Source organism: Danio rerio, chromosome 21, assembly GCF_052040795.2.
Source record: "Danio rerio strain M-AB ecotype USA chromosome 21, GRCz13ab, whole genome shotgun sequence".
Classification (NCBI taxonomy): domain Eukaryota; kingdom Metazoa; phylum Chordata; class Actinopteri; order Cypriniformes; family Danionidae; genus Danio; species Danio rerio.
The window spans coordinates 11566049-11588109 of NC_141041.1; the positions used below are offsets into that span (position 1 = coordinate 11566049).

Below are 22061 nucleotides of genomic sequence, written 5' to 3' on the forward strand. Positions count from 1 at the left end.
GTCCACTGTTGAAGGTCATCTGCCAAATGAGTAAATGAAATATAGAGTGATGGGAACAGATAGAGAGAAATAAGAGGGTGGATAGAGAGACTTGGCAGCAATTTAGCAACGCTCATGTTCTGAGGCTGCAGTCTGGACAGATTAGGACGTGATGGAGAGAGAAGGAAAGAGGCAGAGGATCCTAAGTGGAGAGGTAACACAAATCTAGATTAGTTTGGAAAGAATTTGATGATAAATAGTTGTGTTAATATTGTGTTTTTTGGGTTTTTGGTTGTGAAATGGCAAACTTGATCTCAGCTTAAGTATTTGAGACTTTTCTGAAACTGTAAAAATGCATGTGAGATTGCAAAACAATCTCATTGCAGTGCTTTGGTTTAAGGCGATTGAGCAAAGCTGTGATTGTCGAGCACATCTTTTTAAGGAAGCACGATTTGATTTGTAGTTAATATCCTCCGAAGGCCAGAGAGCGCTCTTGCAGGGTCCCACAATCCCCTTTAAATACGTGCGAAGAAACTAGTTGTGGGCAGAGTGAGGCTTCATGAAACACTGGAAACAAATGTGTCGAAGCTTCGAAACGTTTCAAAACCGTCTCTACGGTGACACATAGTGGTCATTTTTATGTATTGCTCTAGAACAGCTTTAGTAAAGACAGTTACGCTAATGAGGCAAGGCAGTGGCACAGTAGGTAGTGCTGTCACCTCACAGCAAGAAGGTTGCTGTTTCGAACCTCGGCTCAGTTGCCGTTTCTGTGTGGAGTTTGCAACTTCTCCCTGCCTTCGCGTGGGTTTCCTTCAGGTGCTCCAGTTTCCCCCACAGTCCAAAGACAACATGCGGTGCAGGTGAATTGGGTAGGCTAAATTGTCCATAGTGTATGAGTGTGTGTGAATGTGTGTGGAGTTTCCCAGAAATGGGTTGCGGCTGGAAGGGCATCCGCTGCGTAAAAACTTGCTAGATAAGTTGGCGGTTCAATACGCTGTGGCGATCCCGTAATAATAAAGGGAACAAGCCAACAATAAAAAATTAATGAGTTACGCATATAAGGAATTATAGCCCATGTTATAGCCACAGGTTTCAAGTAATTAAGTGAATCGGTAAGAGTTCCTGACTAGCCTGCAGAGATAATGGGTTCGAATCCAGGGTGATGCAACTATAGACCTTGTTTTTGTAACTGTGTACTTGCAATTTGTTTTGTTTTGTTTTAACATTGGTCTGACATCCGAATGAACACTTTGAGAACAAATATTTCTTATTTGGGTCATAAAAAAATTTACGTTATTAAAATACATAAAGTCTGAGTATTTGTACAATTCAGGATTTGAACTCAGGACATTTGCAGCACAGTTACTCTGTGCACATGCATGGTCCACTAGGCTACATGAGATAGAGGTTTTGTTTCCTGAGCCTGTCAATCAGACGCAGCTTCGCCAGGTCTCGAAACACTTCTGAAATGACCAAACTTTGAATTGCTTTAGTCAAATGACCTGGGTGTTTTGAATCACTTTAGTCACATAGCATGGGTGTTTTGAATCACTTTAGTTATGTGATAAGGTTGTTTTGAATCACTTAAGTCATGTGACATGGGTCTTTAGAAACACTTTAGTTACGTGACCTGGGTGTTTCGCATCACTATAGTCATGTGACCTGGGTGTTTCGAATCACTTTAGTCACGTGACATGGGTGTTTCGAATCACTTTAGTCATGTGACATGGGTGTTTCGAATCACTTTAGTCACATGACCTGGATATTTTGAATCACTTGAGTCACATGATATGGGTGTTTCGAATCACTTTAGTCACGTGACCCGGGTCTTTCAAATCACTTTAGTCATGTGACCTGGGTGTTTCTAATCACTTTAGTCATATGACCTAGGTGTTTTGAATCACTTTAGTCATGGGACATGGGTGTTTCAAATGACTTTAGTCACGTGACGTGGGTGTTTTGGATCAGGTTTAGGTGTTTAGAAACATGATATTATATTGAAACAGCAGTTTCACGTCAGCCATCGCTAAAAGAAACCCTGGAAATCCCCTGGGAAAAATAGTGGAAGATTTAAGTTTTTTTTTATTATTATTATTGATTTAGTGTGACTAATACACACATGAATATAAAAACATCTCAAAGAAGGATTTATTTCAAACACTCGACTGTAGTTCTGAGGTGAGTTTGGAGTGAAAATAAATTTTATGTTGCAATTTTATAAGCCACATTGCGATGTGAAGCAAACAATGTCATTATCATAGAATGGTTATCTTGATGTCATTATTGACCGATTCAACTAAATTTGAAACTTTTTTTTTTGTAGCCTATCAGTGTACTACTAGACTCTTAACTTATCTTAACGCATGTTCTAGTTTTACTAGAACCATTTGTTTACTGACAAATGCTCATGTAAATCACCTCAATTAAACCATCCAGCTCCAATTGAGAGAATGTGCATGCATTTGTAAAATCCTACTTTTGACCTAGTGATGAAGATGTTAATGAGTGAGATTAACTTGTTCATGGAGATTCTTGGGATTTTTTTTTTCTCAAGCAGAGATATGAGAAACAGAAACCTTCAAAATTGAAAATAAAAAATAGTAAAAAATGAAAGTATGGTGATATTTTAACCAGTTAAATCTAAAGCATTTGCGTTGGAATTAATGTTTGATACCTTTTAAGAACAGTAAATCTCTGCCTACTTTCATTTGATTGGCCATTTCTGTCATTGTGACTGAAAAATTTGCAACTGTCATCATAAAAACAGATCAACACATCAAATTATAAGTACTTTTACCGACAGCCTAGATTACACTCAAAAGGTACGCTCAAAAAAATATGTTTTGCTGCTTGTTCAAACAACTTATTTTAAACAAGCTGAAACATCACAATTCTTGATTGTTTTATGTCCAAACAACTTAAATTTTTAAAGTTCGAATTAAGTTACCTTAATCAGTTTGTGTTGGAACAACATGAAGCTATTGTGTGGAACCCAGCATTTTTTACAATGTAATTATGCTGTTAATACTGTTCAGTTTCCTGCACAGACCAGTATATCATCAGGAACTATTGGGTATTCATTTATTTTTGCTTGTATGTTTTTTTGTTTTTTTTTTGCTTCTTTGTTTTCATTTTCATTTTAAAATGCTAGTATAAATTATATAACATTGTTGTGCTGAACTACTATCGGAACTGAACTCATTTTTCATGTTTGTGTCATCTGCTTTAGTTAACCATTTCAGAGTGAAAGCAAAACAGTGCAGCAACCGATTATTGCATATTCCCAAGATCTATAAATTCATGTCTGGACGGCACTCACAAACGCTTGCGCCATCAAAGAGGAACGCACAAACATGAAAGAGGACGAATAAAGAGGCTTAATTTCTCCTGAGAGTGTAACACAGCAAAGACTTCTTAAAGGAGGATTTGAATTTTCTCCCCTCCTTTCTCTAAAGAGCATCTGTCCTGTTTTTAGTGTCGCTCTCTCGCTATATATCGCGTGTCTTTATCCATTAATTAAAAGCTCTCTGTCTTGATGCAAAAATCCACTGGCGATATCAAGCTTGGGATTTTCATGAACGTGCAAGAGAATGATTTACCCTTGGGTTCCCTTTTCTAACACCACTGTCATCACGGACCAATTATCTTCACCAGTGGGTTCACAAGTGAAACGAACGTGTGATTGATTTGGCGTCAGCACTCGAGGAAATACACAAGCCTATTTTAAACCTCCTTGAAAATACACAAATGTATACAAATCATCCTTTTCCTTATATGCTTCCATATTTTGTATGCATATTTTGGAATATTGCATAAAAAGTTGGATGGATGTCAAGATGTCAATGGATGTCAAGATGCGCATCCATTTTGTAAATGTGGGTGACGGTAAGGTCTGTGGCAATTTCACTAATTTTCCAACCGCACACAAGAGTACACACATAGGGTATACAGTACAAAAAAGCCAGTAGCTTTCAGTTGTCCAGAGCTTTTGTCACTTTTAAAAGGTGGGTTTTTGCATGATCGTGCGCATCTAGGTGCGCGTATTAGAGATGCGCGGATGGCGGTTACAGCCGCGGATAAACCGCGGATCGGGCGGATGACGTGACGAAAAATAATATTTTAATTAAATTCGGACGGGTGGTGGGCGGTTGTACTGTTTTTGTACACATAGCTGGCACACCAACGAAAAAGCCTAGGACTGACTTTACAGAATGAGAGGAGGAATCGTATACACTAATTCTGGATGAAGTACAGAAGTCTTCCTCTACAAAATTAAGAATAGACGGATCAGCAGAGGAAAATCTACTTTCCTTTTGGGAGAAACAAGGCCAGTCATTCCTACGACTACAGCACCTTGCCAAGAGAATTCTATGCATTCCAGCAACAAGTGCTGGGAGCGAGTGCTCCTTCAGTGCAGCAGGGCGCATTAGAGGCCAGGCGCTCTCGTCTGAATGTTGAAATGATGTGTCAAAATGCGTTTTCTATTAGGCTACTATAATAAAAAAAAAATTGTACAGTACAGTGCGTTTTCATTCAGTGCGTCGCTATTTATTTATTTATTTTTGTCCCTGTGCACCGATTGGAGACGGAGTTCACTGCTGATATTCTGAGAGCTTTATAGGGTGCTTCTCATTTCTTATTTGTGTATCCTCGTTTCCTTCCCTTGCTTTCTTTCCTCGTCTTTCCACCCCTATAGGATGCGAGGGAAGGACGCAAAAAAAACCTCAAAGACCGAGGAATCGAATCAAGTGAAAAGACACGTCCTCGTATTGTTTAGCGTCACTTCAAAGCGTCAATTAATGTTGGATTTGACTTGCACGTTTGGATTAACTGCATGTCATTAAAGTCATTCTCTATTTTCTAATAATCAATAAAGAAACATTCATTTAATAATAAAAAGGAATAAGCCATTCAAACAAAGAGCTCAGTCAGCAGATGGCGGGCGGGTGCGGTTTTAAAAATTGGTCAAAAATGTTAGTGCGGATGGATGGCGGACGGATGATGAGTTTTATGATGCGGTTGCGGATGAAATAATAGCCCATCCGCGCATCTCTAGCGCGTATGTCTAGTGTGAGAGACGAAGCGAAAGAGCACGATGGGGCTTGATTTGTTTACTTATTTATTCATTTATTTATTTGGAGATAGTAAAAAATATGAATACAACAGAATGACAAGACACTTTAAAAACTATGCATCAACTGTGGAAGGCTAACACAGGGTCATAAAAATGTAGATAAGATATTTGTACAAAATAGGCATGCAAAAATCTAATATAATAAAATAAAAATAAAATATAATGGTAAAATAAAATATAAATAAAACAATAATAAACAAGCAAACACTATAACAAATTAGTCATATATATTACAAATAAATTAAAGCCATTCTTTTAGCCATTTTTATATTTTATTTTTACAAAGGATCTAAAAAAAGATTGATGTTTTTTCTAAAAAAAAAAAACATAGTTTATTGTTATACTGCATGAGAATTTAGTAAACATCTTTAATTGGGACGTCAATTTATTGCTCGACTGATTTCCTGAAAATTCTAATAACAGATGGAACCAGTGCTTTATTTGCAACTGTTTTATGCAATATTCTTTGCTAATCTAATTAAAACTTAGTTATTGTGTTCACTTCAAGACTTAGAAATAGTTCTTTGCACATGATTGTGTGGGTGTCACGGTGGCTCAGTGGTTAGCACTGTTGACTCACAGCAAGAAGATTGCTGGTTTGAGTCCCGGCTAGGCCAGTTGGCATTTCTGTGTGGAGTTTGCATGTTCTCCCCATGTTTGTGTGGATTTCCGCCAGGTGCTTTGGTGTCCCCCACAGTCCAAAGACATGCCCTAAATTGCCCGTAGTGTATGAGTGTGTGTGACTGCAAGAGTGTATATCGGTGTTTCCCAATACTGGGTAGGGCATCCACTGCATAAAACATATGCTGGAGTAGTTGACGGTTCATTCCGCTGTGGCGATCTCTGAAATAGAGACTAAGCTGAAAGATAATAAATGAATAATGAATGAATGATGAATGATGAAATGAATATATCAAATGTTGGACAATAGAAGGAACTAGCAGTGTTTCCTTGCCATGCTCACCTTATTCAGCCTGATATCTCCTAATCACACTACTAGAGTGAAGATCCCTTTAATTCTAAAAGGATTACTCCACTTTTAGTTCAGTTAAAGAACAACTTGACAGCGCGCTTCATGAGTTTAGCACATTGGCATGGTTGGCACAGTAGTCTCAGTTGTAAATTACTAATACTATTCCTTTCAGCTCCAGTAAATAGTAGTAATTGAAAGCCTCCCATGGGAACATAATCAGACAAATGTACACAAATGTAAGTCATTCCTTTGCGTAAAAAGACAAGTCTCAGTTCATTAACTCCACAAACCATTTGACGATAAGACATTAAAGCACCAAACATTATAATGATTCAACTTTTGCACTGTAACATCCAAGAATCGTTCATGAACCTCTCTGCTTTGTTGAGACTATGGATTAATCAGTTCATTTAAAGGCTTTACAACATGTCTTTACAAGCGCAAAAGTAAGATGATAATTTCTTATACAGTAGCATGATTTAAATAGTCTTTTTTAAGGAAGCAAAGACTTGCTGTTTTTATGTGCGTCTCTTTAAATGCAAATGAGCTGTAAAGGCTCCGCCCTCTTCTGAAGAGTGTCTTTACAGCATGTTTATTTTAAACATGTTTATTTTCATTATATTTTGTGTTATAGATCTGTGTTTATGTGACAGAATTGAAACATACTACTATCCAGGTTATTGATTTAAATTAAACCACTGAAGGAAAATATGAAATAATAACTTTAATAGCTTAAATAAGAATACATTTCATACATGAATGTTTGGTAACAAAACATTCCTGGTTTGAGTCCCAGTTGGTGCTTGTGTGTGGAGTTTGCATGTTCTCCCCGTGTTTGTGTGGGTTTCCTCCGGGTGCTCTGGTTTACCCCACAGTCCAAAGACATTAAATATAGGGGACTTGAATAAAATAAATGTATGATTGTGTGTGTGTATGGGTGTTTCTCAGTACTGGGTAGTGGCTGGAAAGGCATGGGCTGTAAAAAAACAAATGCTGGAATAGTTGGAGGTTCATTTCTCTGTGGCGACCTCTGAAAATGTCTCACTGTAAAAAATGTTACTTAGATCTAACTTATAAAAAGTGAGGCAAGTGGTTGCATCGGACGTTTTAGGTTGATTCAACTTCCAGCCTTTTTTAAGTATTTTAAACACTAAAACATTGCTTAAAACAAATGCAATAAAATTAAGTTGAGCCAAATAATATTTCTAAAATTACTCAAATCAGATAAACTTACTTTTTTTGTTAAACTTAACTTACTTATACATTGCTATATGTTGACTGTACTCATTTTAATTAAGTATTATGAACTTAATGATCTAAATAAAATTAACCATGCATATGTCATTTAAAACGAATTTAATTGACTTCTGGCTGTAACCTCAGAAAATAAATCGGCGTTTCTATATTGTAAGCACAATATACACTAGTAAACACAGATAAACAGACTTTCCTGTCAATAACAATTAAATAAGAATGGGAAGATGGATTAAAGACCATAACATGTATTCAATATCAATCAATGTTCCTTTTAATAGTGACTACAAAATAGGCCATTAATGTGGCTACACGTACACAATACATAAATAAAAACATTAATAATACCAGATCCTATTGAGAAATCATCCAAGGCAACTCAGTGAGGAGATTTGCATATTTTGATGAAGATTTTGGATGCATAATGTCCAGTCCCACAAAGAGTCTCTAATACATCTTAAATGTATACAGTTTTGATGGATACTTGAAGTCGAGGACATCGGTAAGTCCAAACAGGAGCCATCATGCATTTGACAGGTTTGGCAAACCTCTGACAGTCCTATGATAATCCAAACTGTGTTGGGCTGATGGCAAATTTTTCCCGTAGGCAGCCGCATGCACCTCTGATTCCTCACAACTCTATTGGTAGAGACAAAAAGAAACAGGAGTTCAGGTGGTTGCTACCAAACAACATTAAATAGCTAAATACTAAATAGAAAATAACTACAAGTAAAGTTACAAAATTCCAGTGAGAATGATGCATGGATGAAACACCTTAGTTTATCAGTTAAAAATTACCTTAGTTAAAATTACCTAACTTTTATTTTAAAAATAAAAAAAGGTTATAGAGGTTGTGTAATTACATTATTCCAGGTGTTTTTAGTTATCAAATTTTAAAGAAAACTGTGATTTTACTCAGTGTAACAGTGCATGTCATTGTGGTTTCCTGTCAATCACAGAATTGTTAAAATTTAGGTATTACATTTTTTTGTTTATTTTGGCAACTTATAAAGCATAAGAATGTGTATTTAATTTAGATATTAAAACTGTTTGAAAACGGCTATAAGAAAATTATAGAATACAAATTCTATAATTTAATTGTCATCTTCATTTTGCACCAAACTTTGCACGTCATAATACAAATTTTATTAAATAAATAAATAAATACATTGCCATTTTACACATTACATTAAGGTTTACATTAAATTTTTGCTAAAGCTACATTTAATTGACTTTTTCTTCAAATTTAATGTCACTGGCAAATGACAGTTCAGTGATTCAGTGTTATCAGTTAGCTTTATTGAAAGACTGACAGATAATAAGAAACTGCATTAGGATATTTTTTTACTGTTTTTACTGTTGCACACATAAAAAAAATCTTCAGATATCAAATGTAAGTTAATTCTATGGAGCCCACTATTGTTTGCAATTTTACCAATGTTTTACTTACCTGCAAATAATTATAGCTGTAATTGTATCTAATGTTTTTCTTACCTGGATGTGAAGTTTGAAGATCCACAGGTAACAAAATCACTTTGGTATCTAAAGACCAAGAACATGCATTTTAGAATGAGGTGCATACAGTTTAAATGGTTCTGTAAACATCAGTAGTAAATGTAATTTAAGTTAAATAAATTGTAAATCTGTAATTTATTCACTATGCAGCATTAAAAAACTTATGGACTAAATCTCTAAAACACAAACTTTAAGTTATACTTTCTCTTACGTTAAACACAAACTACTTAACTGTTGCATACGTTTCTGAATTTAATATCCATCCTTAATGTGCTGCTATAACTTAGGTGAGCTAACTTTAGCTAAGTTAGCGCTAACAAACTGAACCCCCACACCCCGACCGCCCACCAGTGACCTTGTTAATCGGTTCTGCAACGTTAGTTTTACCTACTAAGTGTTTTAAAACTACTTTCACTATTTTTCTCAATAATATCACTTTTAATCGTTAGTATAAACTAGCGTTGGTTAGCGTTAGCCAACTTAGCTTTCCATGTGAGAGCAGTCTAACTGTTAACATACCTGAGGCTACAGTACAATTTACAAAGCTAAAACCTCACCTGCCTAGCGAAGACAGCAGTTTTGCATGACTTTACAATTATCATTCGGCTAAATTTGCAACTTACCGTGTTAATCAGATCCGCTGCTGGGAGCAGTTAATGTCGACCATTGCAGAAGCTGCGTCTGCCTGCTGAATCCCGGGCAATGAAAAAGGAGTCACGCCAAACTATTAAAATCACGTTTTATGAACACCTGCCCACATCGACAGCTGCTCTAATAAATTGTCTGTGTCAACTCACTTTTATAACATTTATTCTACACAATAACCACGTACAAAAATCTACTCAAATAAATTGCATTAGTTTTATTTAAAATATACAGTTATATAAAAACTGATATATTTTAAGTAAAGAGGAAGCAAATTTTATTTTTTTGGTATAAAACAAATAAAATTAACTAGATTGCAATTATTTAAAGTAGATAGAACCAACTTTGTGAGTGTAGCACTTTTTACAGTGCTGTTAAATGCCGCTAAAAAAGAGATTAACAAGGCTGATTCTGTTTAGCTCACTCAGGCGAGGAGCCACATGGGTTTCAACCAATAGGTGTTGGATTTATTTTTATGGGGGAAGAGCTGACCATGAAGGATTTCGATTTTGTCATTTATTGGTTAAATCCTCTTCTACTGTTTTTATATTTTAAAATGTAAATAACTTCTATGATAGCAAAAGTAAATTATTTATCCTTATCTTTCCAGTCTTCAGTGAAATATTGTCACAGTCACCAAGTTGAGTGCCCACCAAACACACTAGAGGGCACTCTACATATCACATTTGCCACTGGACTACATATTCCATCATGCACATCACACACACACCAGTTCCAGTTCACCACTGATTACAATCACACAGTTGAATCTCATGAGGACTGATTACCTGGACTATATATACACCTCCAAAATATGTTTGCTTAGCCTTGTATCACTGTTCCGGTTCTTGTTTTTGTTATTTTACTTTGTTTTGATTTTTGGATTGTTTTGTAATTTTTTTGAGGTGTTTTCTGCCTGCCCTGATTATTGCCTGACTTTAATTTTTTTTTTTTTCTACTGGATTACTTATGTTGTACTGTTTGCTCCTGTTGACCCTGCCTGTCGGTATATCCCTTTGCTCGTCGTTGGAACTTTACCTTCGTGTATGCACTCGTAACACAGACGGTCATTCAGAAATCATTTTAATTTGCTAATTTGTTTGTCTAAAAACATTTTTCTTATTATTAATTTTAATATTTACTATTTATTTTTGTGAAAACTGTGATACTTTTTTTCAGAACTCCATAAATATAAAGAAAAAAAGAAAAACATGTAATTTTTTCGTTTTCCTTTGGCTTAGTCCCTCTATTCATCAGGGGTCGCCACAGCAGAATGAACCGCCAACTATTCCAGCATATGTTTTACACAATGGATGCCCTTCTATCTGCAACCCAGTACTGTGAAACATCCATACACACTGATTCACACTCATACACTACAGCCAATTTAGTTTATTCAATTCACCTATAGCGCCTGTATTTGGACTGTGGGGGAAACCAGAGCACCCGGAGGAAACCCACGCCAAAACAGGGAGAACATGTAAACACAGAAATGCAGCCGAGACTTGAACAAGCGACCTTTTCGCCGTGAGGTGAGTGTGCTAACCACTGAGCTCCATCTATTCATTTGAAACACATCAAATGTACATGTGCATCTTAATGCATCCATGCTGAATCAAAGTATTAATTCCTTCTCAACTAGAATGAACAATAGTATACATAACACCACATTATAAAATTATATGAGTTGAAAATATTACCTGATGTTGAAAAAGTCATTATTTCAACATGTGCAAACTCAGCATACACTGACAGAGTCAAAAAGCACATCAGAAAAGTAATTACCAATATTGTCCTCATTTAACATGATCTCCTAGTGTTCATGTTTGTGTCAGCAGGACTTCAGTCCACCCTCAAGTCAACTGTAAAAACAGCAGCAGCTACTGAAAATAAAACAGATTAGTCTAATCTGTGGCATTATCAGTCTTAAATAGTCTGCGTACCTCCTTCATTATCCAGAGTGGTCCTGCAGACACAACGTCAATGCGAGTTAATGCTATGTGTAAATCAACAGAGCCACAGCTTAAAAGGAGCTCAATGTCACTGTTAAATAATGCTGCGTTTTTAATTTGAATTAATCTACTTCAGCAATGACGAAACAGTTATCCCTTTGGGACTGTAAATCCAAGCGCTCAAACACATCTGCATTAGTTAACAGTGTTCTGCACATGACATAATGCGGTAATCTCACTGAACTTTTGCTGCAGCAGTTGGCCTACAGGGGGCAGCATTCAGGAAATATGGGATTTTAGATGAGTCAGCATTTCTGCACCATATGTTTCTTAGCAAGTGGGTGAGTGCATTAAGGTGGTGAAGGAAAACTAAAGAGCTAAAACCCCAGCAGGCTGTTCCTTCGAAGGAAAAAAACCCCTAGGATGGCGCTTTTTCTTTCTTTTTTTTTTAAATGTCACTGAAAATCAAATCTTGTGTTGTGTTAAAATCAGTGAATGTGTCGAGTTTCCAAAAAAGGAGTCTGTTCTCACTGGCACACTGAAGCAGGGGATATTCTTGAATAATTGGATCTGGAATAGGAGCATATTCACACACTCACACACACTTACGCACACAACACAAACCTCTGGTGAAAATAATCCAGCAACCTTCTTGCCAAGGAGGAAGATAATGAATTACTGGATGAGGTCCCAAAATCTTCTGCTGAAGGCATTTAAAGGGACAGTTCACCCAAAATAATAACAATTTACTCAATATTTTATCAGCCTCAAGTGGTTCCAAACCTTTATGACCTTTATGTGTTTTATATATATATATATATATATATATATATATATATATATATATATATATATACATACATATATATATATATACATACATACATACATACATACATATATATATATATATATATATATATAAAGTATTTTTTTCAAATATTGTTTGAAGTGTGTGTTTGATGCATGTCAGGGATTGGCTTGCAATACCCTGTCCTGTCATATTTTAAATAAACTCAACTAAACTAAAATGTACCCACAATTCTAGAATAAACATCAAAAACTGCTGCAGCAAAACCAAATCCATGCAATGAAAAATGATATTGACTGTATGTTCAACACTCAGTGAATGCATCTAATCTGTGCATTGACATCTACAGTACACCGATCCTGATGCATAAGCATGTGCGTGATTACAGTGTGTCAGGCTCAATCAGACATACACGTGTGCACAAACAAACACGCAGCAGACGACAGACAGGCAAAGATACCGAAAGAGACAGAGCGTGAGACACCCGACACTTAGGGCAAAACCATGTTTGTGCAAACTCTTTTAATCTGCCAGCATTGCTCGAAGTTCACTGGAGAATGAAGCAGTAGAGTAATCATTTGCTTCAGGTTAGAGATTGATTCAGCATCTCTCTCTCTCTCTCTCTCTCTCTCTCTCTCTCTCTCTCTCTCTCTCCATCTCTCTCTGTGGTTTTTCCCAGAATCTGCTGTTCTCCTTTGGGGCGATGGGTGAATGAGCGAAAGAACGACTAGTTCTTGTTTATCCTCCTGCGAGCTGCGGTGCCGGCGTTCGCCTGCTCTTCTGTACAGTACAGCGCGGGCCAGTTTTGGGCAAAGATTAATTGTTAATTGAGAGGAAGAGGGGGAGAAACTGCATTAGCATGCCCGGACAAAAAGAAGCCTCTTGAGAAATCTAATTAAGCAAAGACACATGAGTTTAAAGAGCAGGCAAAAATAAATAAATAAGGCATTTGGATGATAAACAATCTGGCCCTTGGAATTTATCTTCTTAAAAGTATGACTGCTGAACTGCACATGTAATCCTGATTAGTAAGATATTTATTCGCAATTGAACTCTAAAACGTTTTAGATGTACGAGCTTAAAGCATTCAGTCAGTAACATGTGAGCATGAATCTCTGAATAAAAATAAAATAAATGAGATTAAATTAAATTACATTTTTTTTATTTAATATAGTTTATTTAAATTAAATTAAAACTATTTAATTTAATTTTAAATTAATTAAATTAAATTAATACAAAATATATATATATTTTTATTTTATTTAAATTAAATTGTATATTTTATTTTTAATTTAACTGAATTTAATTTCATGTTTTTATTTATTTTATTTTTAATTAAATTCATTTAATTGAAATTAATTGTTTATTAAGTATCTTTTTATTACACACACACATATTAAAATTAAATTAATAAACATATTTATTTTATTTTATTTTATTTTAATTATTATTATTCATTATTTTATTTATAAAAAATAAAATCAAATAAAACAATTCATCTTAATTGAATTCAATAAAAATGTAATTAAATAAAATTAATTTACAAAAATATAAATTAAACAAATCAAAATTACATTTTTTGTGCACCATTGGGATTTTGGTAATCTGTTATGGTATTTTATGATATTCACAGGTTTCAATATTATTAAAACTTTTCAGAAATGTCCATGTCATATTACCACAAAAATATATTTTTATTGGTTCATTAAAAGTATTATTTTAATTGTAAAATACAAAATACATTATTTAACATGAATATTAATATTAAATATTAACTATATAAACTACATTAACTACATACAAATTTTGTATTAAAAGTAATGCCCAACAAAATCTTGAAACTTGATTATCACATCTCTTATCATTTGACTATTAATCCAATGTAGTATCTGTAGTGTCCTGAAAATGATACCTGCGCTGTGCCGAAGCTAGCAAAAAACACTTGCATCATGTCTGGCACTGCTTTGTGCCATTATAGCTTGTGTGTTAAAGGCCTTTTTTCTAATAATACTCTAAAATATCTAATGTACATTGCTGTTTGAGAAAAAAACCTCCACAGACATTGATCCGATTCTCGGGACTGCACTGAACGTCAAAACCATTATAAAGACTTCCAGTTAAAGAGATCTGCAGTGTCCAAATAGACAGTCACATATACACTCCGCGTGATGAGAGCTTTTAGCCTGCTGAGGAAGGCAGACAGCTTTCTAACACACACACACACACACACACACACACACACACACACACACACACACACACACACACACACACACAGTCAGTGATGAGGCTATTCAGTGGCTCAAGAGGCTTTTGTTAGCAGTCATCTATAGAAACAATCCTTCAGCCAATTAGGGGTGACATTTTAACCTCTCATTTGAATATGTAAAATCTCACCTTGGCTCTTTGGGTGCCATTTATAGATTTTTTTTTTCTTGGGGTATTTTGGGTGTAATTATCTAATTATAAATAGGAATTAAATTATAGGAATGGAAATTACGTAAATACAATAGATTGGGAATCACTTTTGTTTTTGATAATTTTAGTCAATACACTGTTAGGAATTACGACTGGGAGAATGGAATAAACAGCAATGGAAAAAGTAATTACTTTGCATTTCACAATCAAGCTCATCCTTTCTTGTAATTGTGAGTCTTTTATAGGACAAATCAGACATTTCTTTCTTATGAGAAGTGTATAAGTTAATATGTTAGTTCACATTTTATTGCAGAATTTTATTGTTTATTTCTCACAGTACATATTTTGGTCAGAACTGAGTGTTTCCAACTCACATTTTCTTCACACATGTATCTTAGATTTTGGAGTTTATATCCAATCATGAATTCTTCATTTTATTTTATTTTTTTTACTTGTAGATGTAAGGTTAAAAGTACAAATTAAGAAAGTAACCAAACAATTCCACTCGCAATTGTAAAAAAAGGAAAAATTTATATATATATATATATATATATATATATATATATATATATATATATATATATATATATATATATATATATATATATATATATATATATATACACACTTCTATACAGCTTAATGTGACATTTAAAGGCATAACTAGGTTAAATAGGTTAACTAGGCCGGATAGGGTAATTAGGCAAGCTATTGTATAACGATGGTTTGTTCTGTAGTGAATCAAAAAACATTTAGCGTAATGGGGCTAATAACTTGGTTTAAAATGGTGTTTAAAAAATTAAAAACTGCTTATATTCTAGCAGAAATACAACATATAAGACTTTTTCCAGAAGAAAAAATATTATCAGACACACTGTGAAATTTCCTTTCCTCTGTTAAACATCATTTGGGTAATATATATATATAAAAAAAATTAATAATTCAAAGGGGGGCTAATATTTCAGACTTCTGATATACTGGAATTTTTCAGTTACATATTTTAATTCTTACTTTTTTTACATTTAGTAGTTCAAGTTATTTTGGCGGAACTCTGCATTCACATCACTAAAATTACTTTCTTAGAATTAAAAGTTTACAACTTTTTCCTATTGAACTTTTATTTTAAACCTAAAAATTCATTTTGTCTTGGTCAGAGTCACATTTGCGATTATGTCTCACGATTCTGAGATATTAAGTCTGATTTGTGATGAAAAACCTCATCATTACTTTATGATGTATTTGTATTCAATGACAGAAATTAAATAAAAAGAAAAGTAACTAAAAATAAAATCTCACTGTAAAGATCACCACCTCAAGACTCTAAGAAGGTGTGACTGAACTATTTGTGCATGGGCTTTTAATGCCTGGCACAAACACACACACACGCACACAGAATAACCTGAGCTGCCCTCACCTGGCATTAAATCCCTCGCCAGCGTATCCTCCTGACACCTGTGTGCCACGTCATCCAAAACAGACACAGGTGCTCTGAAAAACACACCCGACAACAACACCGCAGCCCATCACTGCTCCCGCTTCTTAGAGCAGCGTTTACTCTGGGATTCGGTGACCTTTTGTTTTAGAAAGGACAGTATTGACCCGTCGAATGTCACATTTAAATGCACTGTGTTTTCGGGGCCTTTTTTTTTTGCCATGCACCGAGACGGTTGGTAAACAAAAATGCTTTTGCAATCAATCAGGTTCATGAGTGAGGGAATATTTTGTGCAAAAAGATATGGATCTATGATTGTGAACTTTTAAACGAATTTATAAATTAGAAGCATTTTACCATACATTTATTTATGCATTTACACACACACAATAACTGAATAAATAGATTAAGTATAAATTTGACAATTTACAACATAATTTACACATAACACATAATGTTATGTTACACATAATGCTTTATATTACACTGCCATTTAAAAATATGAAGTAATTTTATTTATTTATTTATTTATTTATTTATTTATTTATTTATTTATTTATTTGGTATTTATAATTTTATTTATAAATAATTTTTTATAAATATAATTATATAATATTTAATATAAATATTTATAAAACAAATTATTACCTTTATTATGTTACAAAGCTTTGTTAAATGACATTTATTTTATTTATTTATGCATTTTTGTATTTATTTGTTTTATTTATTTATGTATTTATTTATTTATGTTTAATTAGATATTTTTTTTAAAAACAAATTAATACCTTTGACATTTATTATACCTAAATGACATTTATTTATTTATTTGTTTGTTTGTTTGTTTGTTTGTTTGTTCGCTTACCTCACTTAATTGTGCATTTAATTATGACAAACTAATTTATTTAAATATGTCTATGTCTGCATAACATTCATATCATAAATAATTAATTTATTTAAATTTAATATTACATTAAATATTAAATCTCATAAATATAATTGCATATAATAAAAATAAATAATAAAATATTTAATTTAATATTTAATTAATCTAAATTATTTATTTAATTTCCCATTTTTTACTTTATTTAATATTAAATTAACTATCAAATCTAATTAAATATGACATATTTCTTCATTACAATTTGTAAAGAAATTATAAGTTAATATTTTATTTTAAATATTGATATAACATTAAAAAAATGTGTTTTCAGGTGATCTGTTTACTAACATTGCCATGCATCATTAAATGCCTTTAAATACATTTTATTACGTGTGTTTTCCCCTTTTAGATCAGTTTATTCATCACTGATGAATCACTCTGCTTGAATTTCAACCAGATTGAGACATTTCAAGAGAAACAGCAGATCTGACTGACGTTGTCCTGCTGGAAATAACTATAGATGGAATGTAGGATGCGGTTCATGTTCAAGCCCTATTAAAAGACACATTTTGCACTTTTTATCTATTTGCTTTCATTTAAAATTTCAGCCTTTTGTCTTTGTCTCACCCTCTTTTCTAATGTCTGTTTTTGCAGTTAAACTTCTATATGTAAATCACCTCTGTAATGCTTTGCAAACCTCTGCATATACACAACACTGTCATTTATCTGAAGGAGCCTAGCTTGTAAATACTGAATATGCATTGATATGCAAATGTGGCACATCATATGTTAATGTGCTTATGGTCATGACATCATAAATAAGCTGTTATGGATATTAGTTGTGGTGCAATGGGAAGGGAGGCTCATGTTATCTTATGAAGTAAATATGTAAATCTTTAGAATACAGAATCTTTACATAACAGGATTTAACAAAAAAATTATATTTCCATTATTAGTAGATTATTTACAACTTTACGTTTACTAATTATTTTCTTCTTATTATTTAATTGGTATTATTTTAAACAGCAGGCAACAAAACAGTATTTACCAAAGAGTAAGCGGTTAGTTTCTGAACCGCAAAATAAAAAGTCTGTAAAATACTACTTGTTTAAAATCAATTTCTTTCTATATTTAATTTAATTTGATTAAATTTATTTTATTTTATTTTATTTTATTTTAATTTTGACTTTTAACTTTTAATATTACTTATTTTTTCTGCTACTTATTTCTAATAAAATCTTGTTATTATCAGTTTAAAGATGAGTATTTTCAGTAATATCATCATTTTAAGGGGGGAAAAAATCATTATTTTAACATGTAAGCTCAGATGTGTATTAAACAAGTCTGAATTGTGAGATAAAAAGTAACATTTCCCACTTTTTATTCCATGGTGGAATAGAATAGAAGTTTTTATTGTCCACAGATGTGGACATTCATTTTTGGCCACACAAAAAGTTTCCAAAAAGCATCTACAAACATCACAAATACAAAACACAGAGCATAAACACAAAACTTCCTACACCACAGATTGCCAACACACAACTGTGCCTATGAAACCACAAACAAATTCACAGTGTCACCGAATAACATACAAACTACTTTATTGTTATTTGTTCAATACTTACAAATATTTGTTTTTGCTGCGGGTACTCTGTATCCTCTACCAGAAGGAAGTTTTTTAAATTCATAATAAAGATGATGAGTGGAGTCCTGAACTACCTGTGAGGTTTTCTGTCTGATCTGGTTTATATACAGTTCCCCAAGCGGCCTCTGGGTGTCCAATATGATATTACTAGCTGAGTTAACACTCTTTGCAAGTTTATACTTGCTTCTAGCACCAAGATTTCCGGACCAGCAAGAGATAGTATAGGAGATAATACTTAAGGAAATAGCATCAATAATTGCCTCAAAGTAAAATAAATAAATCAACAAATAAATAAATAAATAAAGGTAAATGTGAAAATTTACAATAAGACACAGATATAGTCATGTTGTGACAAATTTTCATTTAAAAAAATGGCATTTAAGATTAAAAATGTTGAATTAATATGACAGGCCTAATCTACAATTTATATTAGTGGGCTTGATTGATTGATTGATTGATTGATTGATTGATTGATTGATTGATTGATTGATTGATTGATTGATTGATTGATTGATTGATTGGGAAACTATTACATAATTTACATACATAATTTGGGAAATATTTGAAAAACCATGAAACTTTTAAGGGAAGGCTAATCATTTTGTCCTGAATTGTACATTTTAACTAAAAAACTGTCAATAAAAGCCACTTAGTCCATCTTTTTATTTAATTATTGTTATTATAAGGAGAGATCAAGGTTCAGTAATGCAATTCAAAAGCATAAATAAACTAAAGCACCAATGAATCCCAAACTACTGAAAACTGTTTATTACTATTCTTTACCATTGAACTGTTGATTACCGTTGATTATATGTGAAGAATTGAACAAATCTCTGTTTCTATAGCCTCACAGAACATTTATATGGCAGACATTTTCCAAATGTTATTCTTCAGCTTTCGTATTTCCACACAGCAACAATTTAGCAGCACATCCCACAAATGCATGACTGCTAATATCTCCATGCTGCCAATCTGATACAACAAGTTCAAATAAAATTGTAAAAAATCTTGACCGGCCCTAACAGCTTTATTGGACCTCAGCAAGATATCGATTTTCATATATTTTACATTTATAGGTATTCAGAAATGATAATTGCCAATTACTGTAGCTGGTGAAGTTACCTGTGCTGAGCAGAACAGCTGTGTTTTGTTGTGGCTTCTACACACACACACACACACACACACACACACACACACACTCACACACAACAACAACAGGCCTCCACTGGGCAGACAAAGCACTGGTGTGAGAGCGAATGGACAGATGTGACCCTCATTGACTTGGGAATTGAAGAGCTCACTTGTCCCGTCAAACTCTGTTAATTTTATTTCTTTTAATAGCAAAATCACACTCTGGACATTCCCTATTTCCTCTTTCATTATTTCCTTTTAATATACTGTCCGTACAAGCTTGTTCTACTGTGTCTCAATCCAAATAGATACATAAATACATGCATTTTAGGGGCTGCATTTACTTAATCTAAAAATACAAAATATTGTATCTATCTACATAGATAATATATCTAAAAAACTGTAATATTGTGAATTTTATTTAAAATAATAATTTTCTATTTTAATATGTTTTACATTTGAACTTATTACTGTTATTCAAGGCTGCATTTTTTTGTCAGTCTTGAATGTCACATGATCCTTCAGAAATCAATCTCATACTGCATAATGTTTCTTAACCCATTTATTCATTTTCCTTCGGCTTAGTCACTATTTATCAGGGGTCGCCACAGTGATATGAATCGCCAACTATTCTAGCACGTTTTACACAGTACTTCCAGCCACAACCCAGTAAGAAAAATTCATACACTCTCGCATTCACACACATACTCATTCACTACGGCCAATTTTTGTTTTACCCAATTCATTTATAGTGTGGTAGGAAACGCACGCCAACACGGGGAGAACATACAAATTCCAAACAGAAACACCAACTAGCCCAGCCGGGACTCAAACCAGCAACCTTCTTTCTGTGAGGCAACACTGAGCCACCTAGATAATTTAATCTTTAATCTTCATTAAAACATAAATTTTGAATTTTAGAGAAAGTCTATTGTCTAAAGATGTCCTGAACGATTTAATCATGTAATATTAGAATCCATGGGGAAAAATAGCAAAGAACAATCTTAAAAATAAAGGTTATTAATTATTGTTTCTTACAAAATAAATGTACTAAGAAAAAAAGTGGTTATTTAAATGTGCCATGGAATAAAATTATGAATATATTTAGCTAGGCATAGCTAAATAATAAGAGTTGACATACCATAACATGACATACCATGAGCCTCAAATAAACCGTTTCCTCGTTCTGTAAATTTTGCAAGCGTAAAAGCAATGTGAAAAATAGGCCAACTGGAACAAAACATGTGATTCTGATGATTCACAGGGAATCACTAATATGCAAATACGCTTTATTGGCCACAACATTTTGTAGTGTTTTCTAAAGTTTGGGGTCAGTTTTTTGTCATGTTTTTTTTTTTTTTTTTTTTTTTTTTTAGAAAATGATTTTATTCATCAAGGCAGCATTCATTAAATGTATTTTTTATTGTTAAATATTTTTAAAAAAATTTAAATAACTGCTTTCTTATTGTATGTAGTTTCAAACTAAATTATTATCCCAGTCATTATTGCTTTTATTACTATAAACATTAATAATAATAATAATAATAATTAAAATTAGAGTAATTTCTGAAAGATCATGTGACTAAAGACTGGAGTAATGAAGCTGAAAATTAATCTTTAAAATCACCGGAATATATTATTAAATTAAATGATAAACTACTTTTGAACATTTTTATTTTATAGTGCAATAACATTTCACAATTTTACAACTTATACTGTATTTTTGATTAAATGAATGCATTTTTGGTGAGCAGGATAGACTTGTTTTAAAACATTTAAAAATCCTAATGACCCCAAACATTTGACCAGTAGTGAATGTGGGACTCTTATTTTGAAAATGGGAGAAACAGGAAGACTACGGGATAGAGAAATTTAAATTATCTCATCAGCAAAATTATCTCATCAGAAAGCAAAATGCAGGACATACAGATTATATTTTTATTTCTAAGGAGGCATGAGGTCTTTTTAAATGTATCTTTTTTTAGTTTAACGTGTATATTGTGAAATTTACCACATATGTTTTTTTTTATTTTAATGAGGCAGCAAACATGTAGACTCCTGACTACACTTCAGTTTAAATGATTGAAATTGACCAAGGAATCTACTCAATTTCAGTTATTTCAATTTCAAGGGATCACCAACATGCAAATATGTTTTATTGGCCACAACATTTACTAATGAGATTACAATAATGTTATTTTCGCTTATTTTTATGTTCATCTAAGCTTGCAATACGCATACTATGTATGTGGGACTCCTTATTTTTAAAATTGGAGACCGGGAGACTAAAAG

At 33.1% G+C, this 22061-nt stretch overlaps 1 protein-coding gene and 3 long non-coding RNA genes across 8 annotated transcripts in view; 2 read left to right on the forward strand and 2 right to left on the reverse strand.

Moving 5' to 3' along the window:
* Positions 1 to 22061, forward strand: part of LOC141379990 (uncharacterized) — a 225950-nt gene that overhangs the window by 153383 nt on the left and 50506 nt on the right. Inside the window, exon 3 of one of the 3 annotated variants that reach the window (XR_015520052.1) lies at positions 12943 to 13227. The exons of the other annotated variants lie outside the window; for them this stretch is intronic. This is a non-coding gene — a long non-coding RNA (uncharacterized LOC141379990). Of the gene's footprint in view, positions 1 to 12942; positions 13228 to 22061 lie in introns of those variants that run through there. 3 annotated transcript variants of the gene reach the window in all.
* Positions 1 to 22061, reverse strand: part of hcn1 (hyperpolarization activated cyclic nucleotide-gated potassium channel 1) — a 200515-nt gene that overhangs the window by 146983 nt on the left and 31471 nt on the right. The gene's annotated exons all lie outside the window — the stretch shown is intronic.
* On the forward strand, positions 5343 to 11113 carry LOC147838784 (uncharacterized). The gene is made up of 3 exons (XR_015520094.1): positions 5343 to 6608; positions 6818 to 7141; positions 9870 to 11113. It is a non-coding gene; the product is annotated as an uncharacterized LOC147838784 (long non-coding RNA).
* Positions 7592 to 9556, reverse strand: LOC147838785 (uncharacterized). Its single transcript, XR_015520046.1, has 3 exons — positions 9479 to 9556; positions 8835 to 8882; positions 7592 to 7979 (listed from the first exon to the last, which is right to left on the reverse strand). It is a non-coding gene; the product is annotated as an uncharacterized LOC147838785 (long non-coding RNA).